This window comes from Saccopteryx bilineata, chromosome 3, assembly GCF_036850765.1.
Source record: "Saccopteryx bilineata isolate mSacBil1 chromosome 3, mSacBil1_pri_phased_curated, whole genome shotgun sequence".
In the NCBI taxonomy this organism is placed as follows: Eukaryota; Metazoa; Chordata; class Mammalia; order Chiroptera; family Emballonuridae; genus Saccopteryx; species Saccopteryx bilineata.
The window spans coordinates 316,455,234-316,474,171 of NC_089492.1; positions in this window are offsets into that span (position 1 = coordinate 316,455,234).

The following is an 18,938-nucleotide window of genomic DNA, read 5'->3' on the forward strand; positions in this document are numbered from 1 at the left end:
GGATCTCTTGGTCAAGAGCTCAGTACAGGGAAAGTGGCCCCTACTCCAGAGCCTAATTTCTCAGCCCCTGCTGAATACTCCAATTCTATTTCTCCCCAGTGAGGTGGGCAGCAGGTTCATGTTGGGTGGTGCTGACAGTCCCTTCTGAAAAAGTTATTTCAGCTGGGAAGCCCCTGGTCTCAGGGAGGGAAATTGAGTCTTCCACTGGGGCTGATTGTGACTCTCTAAAAGGTGGCTGAGCACCTCAAACTTTCCTAACAATAGGCTCCAAGGAACTCACACTTTGAATGTCTGTGATCTAAGCCCCTCTCCCTTCCCCCTGTGGTACTTAGCCCAATGGGGCAGGGTATCCACGACTTGGGCCAGCTGACTATGAGGCTCTACCTCATCAAATGCACGTGAGCTGCTGTGCAGGTGTTAGCCACAGAAGGTGAGATTTGCCTCAGCTAGGTTTGCTGCCTGATGAGCTCTCCCTTTGGCTATGCTGCTAGTAAGGCTAGTTGAGTCCTGCTCTGATGTCCTCTGTAGCTGCCCACTGAATGTGTTGGTTCTGGGCATTTTAGGAGGGAATCTGGTACAGACCAGTGTAAGACACTGCCTGTGACTGGCCCTCAGCAACCTTTCTGGAGCTATAAGCAACCCAGAGTTTGTGGCTGCCTTTGTGCTGGGCTTAGGTGCACATGCAAGGACCAAGCTTCACACCTAGGCTGGATTTTACCAGCACCAGGCCTAAGGGAAAGACAGCAAAAGACCCAGGTTCCCTGAGACCTGCCTCCTGCTGCCTCTGTGTGCCGACTGCTTGTTGGGCTCAGCACCTGACAAAACCTCTGGTAGAATGTAGAGCCTGGGACAATTCAGGGATTAGGAATGGTGGTGGATGTAGTTCCCATTCCAGAGTTCCAGGTGTCGGTCTGTCATGAATTTTTTCACATACCTCAGGGTGTGGCACTACAGTCCAGTGGGGATTGCCTCTGGAACCCAGAGATTTGGTCTGCCCACAGTCTGGACAGTTTCTACTGAATCTCCTGTCAGGCAGAAGCACCAGTCATATTCTCAGGAAAATGGGGGGAAAGCTCTGACCTCAATGCCAGACAACTGAATCTCTGTAACCTCCTGAGTCTTTTCAGCCCCCTGCTTCCTGGCCAAGGCTACTTACTTCTCAGTTGGGCCCAAACTTCATACAGTTGGCCAAGAAAGAGGGTGGAGCAGTTGCCTTCCCCCAGGCTGATGCCACAAGGAGGGGACTTCTTCATCCAAGAAAGATGTTGACTGGTACTGGCACAGGGGTTGCAGTGGCTGTCCCCCACCATGGCTCTCTCTTTGAAGCTGCCAATTTTATCCTCTCCTTATGTGACTTAATCCTCTCAGCCCTCCCTCCACCAGAGCCCAGGGTAAGTGGCTGTGAATGAGGTTTTCTGCATTGGCCCTTTAAGAGGGTGCCTGCATCTCTGAGATTTTCTGTCTCTTTCTCACAGACAGAAACCTCACCTCTTTTCATTGCCAAATGCTGTATAGGCACCTCTTCTAGGCTCTGGTGCTCTAGGCTGGGGCACCTGGCCTGGGGCTAAGGGCCCACACCTCTCAAGAAAACTCCCCCAGGTTCGAAACCCTGGGCTTGCCTGGTCAAGGCACATATGGGAGTTGATGCTTCCAGCTCCTCCCTCCCCTTCTCTCTCTCTCTCTCTCTCTCTCTCTCTCTCTTTCTCTCTCTCCCCCTCTCCTCTCTAAAAAACAAATGAAAAAATAAAAAAAAATTAAAAAAATTTTTTTTAAATTAAAAAAAAAAAGAAAACTCCCCCAGCAGCTGAAGCATCCCATTGGATCCTCAACCTCTGCTCACATCCTGGGAGCAGAGCAGCCCTCTTCACATCTCCACCACCCTACCAGTCTCAATGTGGCTTCTTCTGTGAATCCTTGGTTGTAGACTCCTCGTGTAGACCTAAGTTGATTTTTCAGGATGATTGTCCTTAAATCTAGGGCTTTTGTTTTGTTTTTCTTTTTCTTTTTTTTCTTAGTGGGAGGAGAGGAGGTAGAAAAACAGACCCCCGCATGCGCCCTGACCAGGATCCACGGGGCAAGCCCACTAGGGGTCAATGCTCTGCCCCTTTGGGGCCGTTGCTCCCTTGCTCAGCAATGGAGCCATTTTTTTAGCACCTCAGGCCAAGGCCACGAGCCATTCTCAGCACCTGAGGCCATCTCACTGAAACCAATCTAGGCATGGCTGCAGGAGGGGAAGAGAGAGAGAGATAAGGGGAGGGAGAGGGGTGGAGAAGCAGATGGTCACTTCTCCTCTGTGTCCTGACCGGGAATCAAACCCAGAACATCGCCTGACCAGGCGGTGGTGCAGTGGATAGAGCATCGGATTGGGATGCAGAGGACCCGGGTTCAAGACCCGGAGGTCGCCAGCTTCAGTGCTCATCTGATTTGAGGAAAAGCCCACAAGCCTGAACCCAAGGTCGCTGGCTCCAGCATGGGGTTACTCAGTCTGCTGAAGGCCCGCGGTCAAGGCACATATGAGAAAGCAATCAATGAACAACTAAGGTGTTGCAACGCGCAATGAAAAACTGATGATTGATGCTTCTCATCTCTCTCCGTTCCTGTCTGTCTGTCCCTGTCTATCCCTCTCTCTGACTCACTCTCCATCTCTGTAAAAAATTAAAAAATTAAAAAACAAAATTCATCATATAAAAAAAAAAAACCCAGAACATCCACAATCTGAGCCAATGCTCTACCACAGAGCCAACCTGCCAGGGCCCTTAAATTTAGTTATAACTCCAGGTTAGTCCTGGGAGGAGGCAAGTGGAACATCCATCTGCCTACTCTGTCACCATTTTGGACACCTCTTTTAGTTTATTATTTGCTAAACAGGTATTCTTTAAACATTTGGCATAAATGGAAGAGAGTCTTTGGCTTATGTTGTGAGATTGGTCCAGTACTGACTTCCTGTTATTGATAGGTTTCTGAGGGTTTTGAAAGACAATGTCCTGTTATTACAAAATGCACACCAGAGAATTTAAGCCAGAAGGATCGTATCACCACACACAAACCACTTTTTCTCTATAAACACCTGAGAAATTTAATTTTTATTAAAAGTTTTATTCAGAAGGTAATCATCACACTATTTTCCTGCATTTTACACCAAAAGAACACATCAGTTTCTTGCTAGAGAATGTTTTCAATCCACTGTGACAGTTACACTTGAAAAAATTAAGATTAAAAATCCTTTAAATTTTTTAAACCAACATAATTAGAAACATTTTGAAATTTTCAATGAGTAAGATTCCATGGTCACATTTCTTTTTATTTTGAAAGTATTTCCACATATCAGGGGTCTGTTCCTGAGAAAGTGTAACTAGATGGAGTTTTGGGGACAAGCTTGCAGTCTGTGCCAGTGACAACTATCCCCACAGAATCTGGTGCCCTGAAGTTCAACCCCAACAATTTCTTAAGTGCATTGAAAGTACCTGCAAATGGTCTGGGATTTGGGGGTGAGAAACACTCTCTGAACAGCAAGCTGGGGTACTGACTGGGCTCATTTAAATCCAGAGACTGGGGAGCTAGAGTCCAGAATGTTCCACATGACCTCTGTGCTAACTATGTTTCCCAGGGATTCAGAGTTGTGGGTGGTCCCATCTGCACACAGAGGTTCTGGGGAGAAAGGTCCCATCTGGGATGAGACTGGTGTCTTACTCTCTTCCCTGTGCTGTTGCCTTTCACACTCACAGCTCCCTGGTGTCCTCTCCAACACCTGCCCACCGGGTCCCCTGCTGCAATCCTTGCTGAGGCCCTCTCCTAGTCTCTGTCTGTCCTTCCCACCCGGCCTATGACCCTGTCTGGGCATCCACAGCCCCATCTGCTTGCTGAGCTCCTGAGTGCCCACAGGGACAGAGATGGAACAAAAGTGGGGTCAGTGTGTGATCCACGTGGTTCCTAGGGGTCTCTGGCAGAGCTCAGAGATCTTTCTAACAAGAACGGGCCCAGGAGGGACTTACAACACTGACCACACTGTGCTCCTGGAACTTCAGGCTTATTCACGGGTGAGCCAGGCCCCACACGTTGTGAATCCGCCCGCCCCCTGTGTGTGCTCCAACTATGGACCAGGATCCCATCCAACTTGCCTGTAAGCACAAAACGTTTGCCACCTTGTTTTCCAGTCATTGCAGCATGCCATGTTAGGATTGGAGAAAAACCCTTCCCTCAGCAATTTTTAGCAATCCTTCACCCCTACTCTTGTGACAGCTACCTGATTCGGGGGCCCTGCACTTAAAAACTTTGCTGGCTTCCTCTTTCCCTCAGACTTTGCTGCTTCAGGCTATGGGTGTCTCCGGAACAAAGACTGAGGTGTCTTTCCTGGTTTAGGGTGAAAAGTATTAGGAGGACAGGGGAGGGCAGCGGGCAGTGAGGGAGAGGCTGAGGACTCCAAATTGGGGATGGGTTGGGACTGGGGGACCCACCCTCGGGAGAGAGAGTCACTGGAACTGGGGGAGAGGGTAGAAAAGAAGTGGGAGACATTTTTCCAGACGTGGGTGTGGTCTTGAGAGGCAGGATGGCTTTCTGGAAGAAAGAATAAGTTACTTGAAGACTTGGATGAGTGTCCTTGATACTGGAACCAAACACCTGTTTGGGAAGTCCATGCTGGGGTGATGCACTTTTTTTAAGAGCTGGGATGGGGTGTGGGAGACCGGAGCGTGGGGGGTAGAGAATGCGACTCCGAGGCAGAAGTAGACAGAGAACCACACAGCCACTTGTCACCAGAGGCTCAAGGAGGCCAAAGTTGAGCTCTTGGTGGGCCCAGGGGAATGGATGACGGGATCCTGGGCGAGAGGGGTGGGCGGGAGACCCAGGGTGAGAGGGAGACTAGTGGGCGCTGGTGCACCACAGCTCAGGGAGCCCGAGGAGGAAGCGCGGGAGGGTGTGGGGCCCGGGCAGGCAAGCTGACGGCTGGGCAGGAAGTGGGCGACGGTTCAACCACAGAAGGAGGACGTGGGGCAGGGAGGTGGGTGGAAAGCAAGTCAGATTCAGAGCAGGCTGGGAAACTTCAGCCTGGGGGCAGGTTGATGCTGAGGTGAGCACACAGGTTAACAGTCCAGTACCTCAGTTTCCAAGGCTAGGGCCAGGGTTTTCAACATCCTGCTCCAACCAGAGCAAGACTGGCCCCACTCAGCCCCAAGATGAGTCTGGGTCCGGCCCTTTCAGCTTCACCAGGAAGCGCCAGAGACACGCAAAATGTCACTTCGCCAATTCCACAAGACCTCTGGTCCCCGGGTTACAATTGGGAGTACAGTAGGTGCCCACGAAGGAGGCAGGGGTCAGAGGCAGGGTGTCCAAGTTAGAGCTTGCTGAATCCCAGGGCATGAGGGCTGGAAGCCCAGGGCCTTAGACGCCTGCAGTAAATGTGGGGCAGCGCCATCGCGTGGGTTTTCTTTCTCTTTACACCACAAAACCCTGCAGTATAATGTGCTCTTCCCCTGTCCTCTGAGCCTGCACGTTATTGCATTGCTTTCCCAAAAGGGCTGGCTGGATGCTAAGGCAACCAGGATTCAAAACTGTATAGTCAAAGGAACATGCACAGGTCAGTCCAGTTTTCAAGACTTTTCACTGCCAGGAACATGCAGCTCCCGGCTCTCCTAGCCCCTTATCCCCGCCCCCAGGAGGTGCTTTGCTGACAATACTTCAAGAAGGCACAGATTCAGGGTTTCAGTGACCAAAGCGATGCCAGCCAGGAAGTCTCTGAGAGGTGTCTGTGGACCCCATGGATTCCCTCACTGCATTCTTTAGACTCTCTTGTCTACTGTGTTCCCTTCCCCTGTACCTCCCTCAGGTCAGGGATTGCCCCATCTAACCACCCGCAGTGTGGCCTCAGCCTCCCTGGAGTTTGTCCTTTGAGGCAGGTGGTTGCCAAAAGCCACTCAGGACTCTCATGTCCGCAATGGTAGCCTTTGGGCCTGTTCTTTTCCACTCCCCATTATCCCTTGTCTAATTTGAATCCAGCCTGAAGGGTCCTGGCAGGTATTTTCCCTTAAAGAGATTCCCTCTCTATCAATACCTCATCCCGCATCAGGTGGGCTCCCTCCAGAGGGCAGAGCTGTCCTCTAGGGTCCAGGACAGGGACCCTGGGCAGAACATTAGACGGACCTCACCACAGAGACAGGGCCAGGGACTATATTGTGTTTAAAGAAATTTAATTTTTCATACTCTTCTGTCTTTCTCTATCTACTGAACTGGATATGTAAGCAGATGGCAGATGGTTGCAGAAGTAATTTTCTAATAACTGATATTTTCAATGCCTGATTGTACTTCCACTGAGTCGTATGGAGAAACACAAATATAATTCATCAATGATCTGTATTTAATTACCTTAAATCACACTGCAAGAGTCTGTTGAGGAAGCTTATTCATACTATTAGTGGGAAAGTATTTTTTCACAACAGCACTATTTTTTTCTTGGTGACAGAGAGAGACAGAGAGAAAAACAGATAGGGACAGACAGGAATGGAGAAAGATGAGAAACATCAATTCTTCAATGTGGCACCTTAGTTGTTCATTGATTGCTTTCTCATCTGTACCTAAACCAGATGAGCCCATTCTCAAGCTGGCAACCTCAAGGTTTCGGACCCGGGTCCTCTGCATCCCAGTCCAACAGTCTAGCCACTGCACCACCGCCTGGTCAGGCTTCACAACATCTTTAATCCTTCTCATGAAACTCAGAAGAATACAAATAATCTTATCTCCGCAGATATACACAATATATGTAGTCATCTTCGACTCATCCTTTACATACATTTTTAATTTCTCTTTCAAAAGTGACATCGTGTAACCCATGAGCAACATCACCAAGCTAGGCACTAGATAGTGCATAACAACGGAGTTAATAGGTGAAAGGATCACATCCTTGGAAAACATTATGAATATGTTTGCCTCAGACTCCGCTGAGTTCACAAATGGTAACACTTTGCTGAACTTAGGTCTTAATTTATCAAAGTGATTGACTAGCAATACAGAGAGGCCAGTGCCAGTAAAAAATAGATTACAAAAAATAAAAAGAAAATGTTTTTAAAAAGATAAAAAAGAAATAAAAACTTTTTAGGTTGGAAAAAAGCAAAAACAACAACAAAAGAAAACATTTCTACTACCTGTGGTTCCCCTGTAGAGGAGAGGCAGAGCGCATAATGCAGGAACCCAGGAAAAATGGCAAAGTTGGCAAAATTGCACAGAGAAAAGTGCAAGAGAGTGGGGGACAAAGTCACAGCAGGTCTCCTGGGATTTCCATCATTTCCGGGGGAATGATGTATTCATAATTTTGGGGAAAGCTCTAAAAAGGAAAGAATAATAGGCTTCATCCGGTCTATAAAAAAAACCTTGGTGAGTGTGAAACTGTAGGACTGGTCCCTAGAGGCCTGTGACCTGACACAGGGGAGATTTAGGGTCCTAGAAATACTAGGTCAGTGTGTGAGTTAGATGAGGTAGTTGAATTTCAGTAAAGCTATGACAGCTTTGTATTTATCAAAGTGTAAAAGAAATTAATGTAAATTTTAGACCAGGGGTCGGGAACCATTTTGGCTGAGAAAGCCATGAACACTACATATTTTAAAATGTAATTCCATGAGAGCCATACAACGACCTGTGTACGTATGCATTATCCAATAAAAATTTGGTGTTGTCGCGGAGGACAGCTGTGATTGGCTCCAGCCACCTGCAACCATGAACATGAGTGGTAGGAAATGAATGGATTGTAATACATGAGAATGTTTTATATTTTTAATGTTATTATTTTTTTTTATTAAAGATTTGTCTGTGAGCCAGATGCAGCCATCAAAAGAGCCACAGGTTCCTGACCCCTGTTTTAGACTGTTGACACAATAAGTTTTCTAAAAATTTTTTTTAATTTTATTTTTTATTATTTAAAGAGAGAGAGAAAGAAAGAAGAGGGAGGAGCAAGAAGCATCAACTTCCATATGTGCCTTGACCAGACAAGCCCAGGGTTTCAAACCAGTGACTTCAGCATTTCAGGTCGACACTCTATCCACTGCGCCACCACAGGTCAGGCTCTAAAGATTTTTAAGTAAAATGAATTTGGCTGGCATAACTCTTGATAAATTGAAACAGACAGGGGGATTGGTTGCCTATTGCTCCTTTCTAATCAGCAGGGCCTTTTGACACAGTTCAGACACTTTAAGACCAATAAAAACAAAGCACTCTTCATATCTACAACACCCTAAGACAGGTCATCTGTCAATCAACAAGCCTTTATATAAACATAGACACACAAACAGATTGAAGAAAAAGCAGAAGTCTGCAGTGAAATGACAACTGGTAAATATAGCAGAAACGGCCAATTTCATGAGAGACAGCAATGGAATAGGTATAACAGCATCTTTTATTTCAGATTGCGGCAATCTGAGAAGACAGTGGACTCTGGACAGAAAAACTGTCTTAACAATCTCAGGTTGCCTTGTCATTATATATCTTAGGGAGGTTAGTGATTTCCTATTAAATTTGGTTAGTGAGCAGCAGGGAACAGGAAATGGGGAGATGGTGTGTAGGAGTATCTTCCAGGATGTTCTCTGGGTCAAAGAAAAGATAAGCTGGTTGCCCTCAATCCTACCTAAGGCACTCCAGCATCCTGTGTTCCTGAAAGCTCACCTATAAAGTAACTCCCTACATTCCTTAGAGCAGAGGTCCCCAAACTACAGCCTGCGGGCCACTTGCGGCCCCCTGAGGCCAATTATCCAGCCCCCGCCACACTTCTGGAAGGGGCACCTCTTTCATTGGTGGTCAGTGAGAGGAGCACAGGATGCGGATGTGGATGTGGCAGCGCTCACATACAGTACTACTTCTATTTTGTTTTTTTACTTTAAAATGAGATATGTGCAGTGTGCATAGGGATTTGTTCATATTTTTTTTATAGTCCGGCCCTCCAACAGTCTGAAGGACAGTGAACTGGCCCCTGTATAAAAAGTTTGGGGACCCCTGCCTTAGAGGTACTAGAAGTAGAAATTACAAGGTTTGAGAGTCTAGATTCAAAAGTTTCTGAAGCAAGAACTCATAAATCAAGCTACTTGCTTCTTAAAAACTAAGGCGGGACACAGAGCAGAAGCTTTTTTTATTAAAATTCTATTTTCTACCTTACAGCTACATTTTTATCTTCATATTTCTTATATGGTCCCTTATTGATTATAATCAATGAGTCTAATTTCTAAACTTTATGCTTCCCTGTCATTTTTTCCAATATAAGCTTTCCCCTACATTCTTGCAAAGGTAAACTTTTTGCTGCATTTCAAAGCGAAAGCCAGGAAGTCATAAAGACAGAATAACAAGCAGACTAACTATTTCTTAACCCTTACATACCTCCTATTCATTACAACTAAAAGCTACTAATACCAAAGCCAAAGTTTTATTTTGGGGTCCCCATATCAAAATGACATAATTAGAGAAGCATCATCTGACCACCATCATAATAATACAGTGGTACCTTGAGATATGAGCAGACCAACATACAATTTTTTAAGATATGAGCTGTGACTCTGTCTGTATTTTTGTTCAAGATTCAAGCGAAATTCTGAGATATGAGTCGTGATTCAGGAAGCTGCCACTAGTTGGCGCATTGGCGCATGGGTCTTGTATCAGCAGCACAACACCAGCACCTCATTCTTTCTCACGTGTTACCCGTAGAATCAAGTAGAATCTTGTGTGCTGCACTCGTTCTTGCATTATTTTTGCATTTTTTACTAACTTTTTGTGTGCTATCATGGAGCCGAAGAAAGTGAGTGTAAAGGACAGTGGTGAGAAGAGGAAGAGAATGATGTTGATAGAAGTAAAGTAAGAAATAATAGAAAAACATGAGCATGGTGTATGAAAGATTGAACTGGCAAGGCTGTACGACTGCAGTATATCTACAATTTTAACATCCTTAAACAAAAGGATGCCATCAAAAGCACAAATCTAGCAAAAGGAATTTAATTGGGAAATTCTGTCCCAATTAAGGACAAATATCCATGAAGAAATGGAGGAGCTTCTGCTGGTGTGGGTGAAAGAGAAATAGCTGGCAGGAGATACAGTGACAGAGACTGTAATATGCAAAAAGGCACATATTATTTACAGCGACTTGAAGAAGAAAGAACCATCAACCTCAAAAGAGGCAACAGAAAATATGTTTAAGGCAAGTCATGGCTGGTTTGAAAATTTCAAGAAGAGATCTGGCATCCACTCGATGGAGAGGCATGGTGAAGCTGCGAGTGCTGACGTTAAGGCAGCTGAGGAGTACATCACACGTTTTGCTGCGCTTATCACAAAGGAAGGCTTTTAACAAGTGTTCGACTGTGACAAAACAGGATTGTTTTGGGAAAAAGTGCCCCAGAAGATTTTCATCACCACAGAGGAGAAGAAGCTTCCAGGCCATAAACCCATGAAGGACTGTCTGATCCTTACATTGTGTGCAAATGCTAGCGGTGTCTGTAAAGTAAAGCCACTGCTAGTGTATCATTCAAAAAATCCTTGAGCCTTAAGACTCACAAGATTCTTAAAGAAAAACTGCAGGTTACGTGGTGCACGACTGCTAGGGCATGGGTTATGCAGCAGTTTTTCATTGAACGGATAAATCTCATCTTTGGTCCTGCAGTGAAGAAATATCTTCAAGAAACTCCCGATGAAAGCATTACTAATTCTTTTTTTTTTTTTTTTTTTTTTTAGAGAGAGAGAGAGAGAGAGGGATAGACAGGGACAGACAGACAGGAACAGAGAAAGATGAGAAGCATCAATCATTACTTTTTCATTGCGCGTTGCAACACCTTAGTTGTTCATTGATTGCTTTCTCATATGTGCCTTGACCGCGGGCCTTCAGCAGACTGTGTAACCCCTTGCTCGAGCCAGCGACCTTGGGTTCAAGTTGGTGGGCTTTTTGCTCAAACCAGATGAGCTGGCGCGCAATCTGGCGACCTCGGGGTCTCGAACCTGGGTCCTCTGCATCTCAGTCCAATGCTCTATCCACTGTGCCACTGCCTAGTCAGGCACATTACTAATTCTTGATAATGCTCCAGCCCACCCACCTGGTCTTGAAAATGACATTTTTGATGAGTTCAAATTCATGAAAGTTATCTACCTCCCACCCAACAACCTATGGATCAGCAGGTCATTTCCAACTTTAAAAAGCTTTACACAAAGCACTTGTTCTGCCACTGCTTTGAGGTGACTGAGAATACAATTTTAACCCTTTGAGAGTTTTGGAAAGATCACTACAACATCATGATATGTTTACACATTATTGACTTGGCATGGCAAGAGGTTATAAGAAAAACCTTGAACTCAGCATGGAAAAAGTTATGGCCTGATATTGTTGCAGACAGAAACTTCAAAGCATTCGAACCAGAGACTGAGACCGAGGTAGAAGCATTGGAGGAGATTGTGTCCTTCGGAAAGTCGATGGGTCTGGAGGTAGATGAGGGTGTTGTAAACGAGCTCATCGAGGAACATGAGGAGGAACTCTCAGCTGAAGAGTTGAAGGAGCTACAGATGATGCAACATATGGAGCTTCTGCAAGAGATTAGTAGTGAGGAGGAGGTAGAGTCAGAGTAAGTGATTTCTACAAGTGAAATGAAAGACATGCTGGCAATGTGGGAGAAGCTTTCAAGTTTCATTGAAAAGAAACACCCAGAAAAAGTTTTAACTGGTCCTGCTTTAGCACTCTTAATGACACTTGTTTGTCACATTTCTGTAACATTTTAAAAGGCAGGCAAAAGCAAACCTCTTTGGATAGATTTTTATTCAAAAGTCCTGCAAGTGAAAGTGCTGAAAGTGCAGCCAAAAAGGCAAAAATAGGTGATGATTAAATAAAAAATATGTAATGTTAAGTTTAGGTTAAGTTTAAAGTTAAGAAAGTGTATTTTTTTACAATTAAGTTTTTGCGGTTTCATTTTAAGTAAAGAAAGTACAGTTTTAGTTTTGTTTAAATAAAATGCAGTTTTAGTTTACATTTAGTGTTAAGAAAGTGCAGTTTTAGTTTACGTGTCTACAGTGCCTGCATCCCTTCCTCCCTCCCTCCTCCTCTGCCATTCACCTTAGTTAGCTACACTCTTCTGGGTCCAAGGTAAGAATACAGTGCTAAATATCACTTTTTTCTTTTATTTTATATATTTTGTTATACATTGGTAAAGTATACATGTGTGTTTCTTAATTAAAAACATGTCTTTTTTCATAATTTAGGATGGTTTGGGGATGTTTCACAGGGCTGAAATGGATTAAATCTATTTCAGTTCTTTTAAATGGGAGAAATTTGTTTGATATACGAGCTGACTGACTAACGAGCTCGGTTACAGAACAAATTAAACCGTATCTCAAGGTACCACTGTCATAGATTTACAAAAGAACAACAAAGAGTGTTAATCCTGTGACTGAAGGTCTGAGGGGGAACAGAATGTTCACATAGTACAGTTTCTAATCCCTACCCCCCAATATAAGTCAAGGCCTAATTCCCATTTAGTACTAACTACAAAGTATTTGTTAATTGCACTTATGCTACAGAGACCTGGCAGATATCATCAAAATAAAATAATAATGAGATAAATACATATCATGTCTCTCTTGATATGATTGATTAAATATAGCATCTTTTCTGTTGCATTTCTGCCCAAAATACATGAAAGTCATCATGAGGAAATAGTAGCAAACCTAAACTGAAGTATCTTCAAATGAAAGCTCAGCTACAAGCTTTTAGCAAATGTCAATGTCACAAAATTAAAACAGACTGAGATCCAGAGACCTGTCACCTGAAGGCAGCACACATCATGGAACTGGGTCCTGGGACAGCTAGGAAAGAATGAGAAGAGTATTTCTTTTCTCTCTCTCTCACTCACTCTCTCTCTCTCTCTCTCTCTCTTTTATTATCTCACTCTGTTTCATTCTTTGTGTGTGTGTGTGCATGTGCGTGTGTTTATCTGTGCCTTGCCATTTTGTGAAGGGTGGTTTCTTTTAGTTTTGTTTTTTTTTAACCTATTGTGTTGACTTCTTAACATATATGCACCTAATCAGAAAGCATCAAAATATATAAGACATCTACTAACTGATCTAAAAATAAAAGACACAAACACAATTATACTTGGAGATCTCAACACACTATTGATGGCTTTAGATAGATCATCCAAAAAAAAAAAAGCAATAAAGAAATATTGGCCTTGCCTGACCAGGCAGTGGTGCAGTGGATAGAACATCAGACTGGGATGCAGAGGGACCCAGGTTTGAGACCCCGAGATTGCCAGCTTGAGAGTGCATTTATCTGGCCTGAGCAAAAAGCTCACCAGCTTGAACCCAAGGTCGCTGGCTCAAGCAAGTTTACTCAGTCTGCTGAAAGCCCGGGTCAAGGCACATAAGAGAAAGCAATCAATGAACTAAGGTGTCGCAACAAAAAACTGATGAGTGATGCTTCTCATCTCTCTTTGTTCCTGTCTGTCTGTCCCTGTCTATCCCTTTCTCTGTCTCTCTCTCTCTGTCCCTATAAAAAAAAAAAAAGAAAGAAATATTGGCCTTAAATGACACACTAAACCAAATGTACATAATAGACATTTACAGGACATTTCATCCCAGAAATTCAGATTTTACATTCTTTTCCAGTGTGCATGGAACATTCTTATGGATAGACAATATGCTGGGCCACAAAACTAATGGAACAAATTCAGGAAGATTGAAATTATACCAAGCATATTTTCTGCCCATAAGGCTTTTTTAAATTTTTATTAATTTTAATTTATTGTGTTAATATGGATTCAAGTTTCCCTCTCAATATAACTGCCTCACACCCCCACCCTGTGTTCTCCATTATACCTTCTTTGACCCCCTTCTCTTCCCCCACTCCCTCCCCCCTTTCCTCTGGGATTTGCTGTCCTGTTATCTGTATGTATGTGTTGTGTATATATAATTTCACTAATCCCTTCACCTTCTCTGATTTTATCCCCTCATCTCCCTTCCTTCTGACAGCTGTCCCTCTGCTTCCTGTGACCCTGCCTCTGCTTCTATTCCATTCCTCAGTTCACTTTGTTCATTAGATTTCACATAAAGGTGAGATCATATGATATTTGTCTTTCTCTGCCTGGCTTATTTCACTTAGCATAATCATCTCCAGGTCCATCTATGCCATCCCAAAAGGTAAGATTTCCTTCTTTTTCAAAGCCACATAGTATTTTATTGTGTATATATATATATATATATCACTGCTTTTTAATCCGCTCATCCACTGATGGACACTTTGGCTGTTTCTAGATCTTGGTTATTGTAAACAAAGCTGCAATAAACATAGAAATGCATATCTTCTTTTGAATCAGTGATTTGGTATTCTTAGGATATATTCCTAAAACTGAGAGAGCTGGGTCAAAAGGCAGTTCCATTTTTAATTTTTTTGAGGAATCTCCATACTGTTTTCCACAGTGGCTGAACCAGTCTGCATTCCCACCAGCAGTGCAGGAGGGTTCCCTTTTCTCCACACCCTCGCCAGCACTTTTTGTGTGTTGATTTGTTAATGAGGGCCATTCTGACAGGTGTAAGGTGGTGTCTCATTGTGGGTTTAATTTGCATTTCTCTTACAATTAGCATGTCCTCTTTTGAGAAGTGTCTGTTTAGTTTTTTTCTGCCTTGGACCAGCACAGCTAGTAATTGTCTAGGTCCTGAATGAGAATGGTGTGGAATGAAGAAATAAACTCAAAAAGAAAAAGGATGGGATCAGGAGGTCTCTGCAATTCCTATAGCTTGCAAGAGGGAGTCTCCATCTCTGAACCACTGTATTTTTAGGGCAGAGCAAAGTCATTAGCAAATTAAAGAGATCTCTAGTACAGAGTCATGTTTCCAAAGCAACCCAAGAATTCTCCCCAATGCAGAAAACCCTCCACCCTGCATAACATCTTAACTTCACAAAACAAAGGATAAAAAAAAAAAAACTGCCTCCAGTCTCTGAGAGACATGAGGGATAGAATGAGTAGAAACAGTCCAGCATCAAAGCTAATATGGAAGTGTAGGGGAAAACTTAGCCCTTAGCAAATTAATCAAGCAAGTGAGATGGAAGGTTGGGCAGACTGTCAGCTTACTACTGCCAGTCCCTCACACCTCTGTCTCCCAAAAATCTAAACCACAAGAACTCTGTCAGCTTGCAATCTCCAACATACCCCCCTTTCTTAACTTCAATTCGTATGCTGTGATTTACATTCATCTGATTTCCCAGATTCTGATTTGGAGGCATGTAGGTAGAGCACAGAGCGCATTCCTAGAAGCTGTGGCTGATGCAATGCTGTGAAAACACTCCAGCACCTCAAACCCTCCTAGGCACACCCAGGAGGGAGCTCACCCACTGTAAGGAAGTAACTCAGTGCTAACCAGGCAGCTCCCTGACCTTTTTGGCCGTTGGCTATGAAGGACATGCTGTAACACCCTATAGGCTGAACCTGTGTATATAAGCTAGCTTACTTCCTGAATAAAGAGGATCTGCATCACTGAACCTGGTTCCCGGAGTCAGGTCTCTGCATCTCCATCGTCCTCACCCCCCATGGGCCTTGTCCACATACAGAGGCAGACTAGAAAAATAAAAAATAAACACAGGATTAATATAGCCAATGCTAACAGATATCAAAACAAGTGTATTAGTACATTGAAGGGATTAGAGCCTTTTAGATTATTAAGTAAATTCTTAGGCAATACAGCAGGATCTAAAATACAGTCTTTGCTGTTTTGAATGTCCTTAATATGTTCGCCAAGTCCACGCTGACACCATTACCTGTTGTATAAGAACAGTGAGAAACAGATGTTTCACCACACAATTAAGTAGCCAAATTAAGGAGTCTTTATTTTAAAGCCGGCGACCACCCAGAGACCTAAGTCATTTAAATCATGTGGCCCCAAACAGAGTTTGGGACTAGCTTTTAAAAACAAAATCACAGTGGTTGGAGTATGGGAAGGAGAGGGAGCTCAGTGGAGTATGGTACAAGAGCAATAAAACATATTTATTAATCTCACTATAAGCTCATTAAATCTCACTATCTTGTTACAATGTTTATCTATAGGATTGATTCAAAGAAAGAAATAGTTTTACACACTAAGACCATAAGGTCTGAAGATGTTAACATAGTAATCATAAATGTTTCACATGCTTAACAAAAACATTTCTAAACATTCTAGGATTTACAACCCACCCCTGATACATCTGCAGTTTGGCAAAACTAACTTCAAGGCCAGGGGAAGAGAGTTTTAGACTTAAGTTCTGGGGTTACTTAGAATTTAAAATGGGAGAGAAGCTAAATTAAGTTATTTGTGCTAAGAGACTTTTTAAAGTTACCTATTGCTAAAAAGCCTTTTTTTCTATATTTCACATCCTTCCAAATTCTCTGTAGATACAAACCAACCCCACTTCAGTCCCATTGAGAGCTGTCACAAGGAGCAGGAGTCACACTCAGGAAAAGTCCACATAGCATTGCAACTGTTATCGCATTTTCACATCTGCACCTAGCCGCCAGGTCCCAATGACTACTGCTTCCAGCATATTAATTTTTTGTCTCAAGCTTAATGTCAATTCTGGATTTCTGGTGGTGATTCAGGTAGACTGGAAGGGTCGTCTATAGGCACTTATGGATATAGAGCTTTTGTTTTCTTTAACCTGGAGAGATGAAACCAGGAGGGCCTTTTCCTGGCATTTTGCAGCCATGGGGGTAGTGAGGAGAACCTTGGGATTCACTATGCTGGGTGGTAGAGGTAAATTTGTAACAGAAGTGGGCAAATCTGGTTAGCCAAGAGTAACAACAGGGCCGACTCTGAGGATGGGAGGTGAAAAGAGAGAGAGGCTCTGAATTTGGAGAGTAGGTCCCAGTCTAAAATAGGGCTGGGGCATCGAGGCAGGAGGACAAAAGAGTGTGTAAAGAAGACACCATGTATTAGACAAGGCAGTGGATCCCTGGCAAGTGAGGAGGAAAATAAGAGCATCAACACCCACAACAGAGATCTTCAAGGGATGAGCAGGACCGGAATATTTGGGCAAGGCAGAGTAAGTGGCCCCCGTGTCTATAAAAAATTATATCGGCTTATCTGCTATTTGGATGTTTACCCTATAGGCTCTTCCATGGTGATGTAAGATGGGGCCAACTGCCTGGGCACCTTCAGTCTTCAGTGGCAAGTCCCAGCAGGCTGGGCAAGGTTAGGTCAGAGGTAGCTGGGGTAGAGCTAGAAGAGACTGAACCCTCCCTAGGAGGGGTGAGGGGGCAGTCTACTTTCCAGTGTCCCTTTTTCTCACAACAAGGGCATGGCCCTGGCGGGGGCTGAGAAGCCAGACAGACTTTAGCCCAATGACCTTTCTTTTCACACTTGAAGCAAGGAGTCTTATGAGGCCCCTTAGGGGCATTGGAGCCTTTAAGGGCATATGCCAAGAGCTGGTATTTTGCCTGATCTCTTTGGGCTCTGTCTGCCTTCTCCTGTTCCTCTCAGTTATTACAGACCTTAAAAGCCATGCTCATGAGATCTCATTGAGCGGTTTGAGGGTTCTCCTCTACCTTTTAAAGCTTTTTTCAAATATCTGAGGCTGATTGGAAAAAGAAGGACAGTGGAATTTGCAGAAGGAGGAGGTTTGGAGTGTTCTAAGAAGATTTAATAGGTGGAACAGGTTTGATAGAGAGAGGGACAAGAGTAAAGTAAAATAAGCCTTATACAATTGCTCTTGTGCAGTGAGTCTCTCCTCCTGGCTCATAGTGTCTCACCAAATGTTCAGGAACCCACCAAAGAGCCTCAGCAGACCTAGGAAAAATGCAGACATATCCTTGGCCCCATAAGAGAACAGGGTATGGCTCTTGCCAGTTTTCTGTAAGCAGGTCCTTCTATTGTACTTCAGGGAAGGCTTTCCTTGTTAAATTCCAGAGTCTCTCAGCTGCTGAATGGCTCTGTACATCAGTATTCAAAAATCTTTAAAGTAAAAGGAGCTTGATAAAGAAGATTTGCAGGAGGCCTGACCAGGAGGTGGCACAGTGGACAGAGCATCGGACTGGGATGCCGAGGACCCAGGTTCAAGACCCCGAGGTCGCCAGTTTGAGCACAGGCTCATCTGGTTTAAGCAAAAGCTCACCAGCTTGGACCTAAGGTCTCTGGCTTGAGCAAGAGGTTACTCGGTCTGCTGAAGGCCCACAGTCAAGGCACATATGATAAAGCAGTCAATGAACTAAGATGACGCAACAAAAAACTGATGATTGATACTTCTCATCTCTCTCCGTTCCTGTCTGTCTGTCCCTATCTATCCTTCTCTCTCTGACTCTCTGTCTCTGTAAAAAAAAAAAAAAAAAAAAAAAAAAAAAAAAAAGATTTGCAGGAGTTTGAAGGTATGACTCCCCCCTTTTCATTTTTTCTAATTGACCTTTAAGTGTTTGATGGGCATGCTCTACAATGCCTTGACCCTGAGGGTTGTAAGGAATATCTGTCCTCAGGTCAATGCCAAAAGTCTGACAAAATGTAGTAAATACTTTTCCTACATATGCAGGAGCACTGTCAGTTTTAATAATCTTAGGAAGTCCTAAAATAGAAAATGCATACAAACAATGAGCTATGACATGCTTAGCAGCCTCACCTGCTCTGGCAAAGGCTATCATAAATCTAGAATAAGTACCCACTGTAACATGGACAAAAAATTGTCAAATGAGGGTATATGAGTAACATCTATTAGCCAAAATTGTCCTGGTAGGAGTCCTCGAGGGTTAATTCCAAACAAGGGGACAGATTGTAGCATAGGACACTCTGGGCAGGACTTAACAATCTGCCTTACTACTTCCCAAGAGAGTTGAAACTGTTTACACAAGGCTGCAGCATTCTGATGATGAACAGCATGAGACTGAATTGCTTGATCTGTCATGGTTGCTCCAATAATCTACTTTTGAGTAGCTTGATCAGTGTTAGATTCAGGGAGTGCTGATATGCTAGGGCTGCCAAGAGTGTAA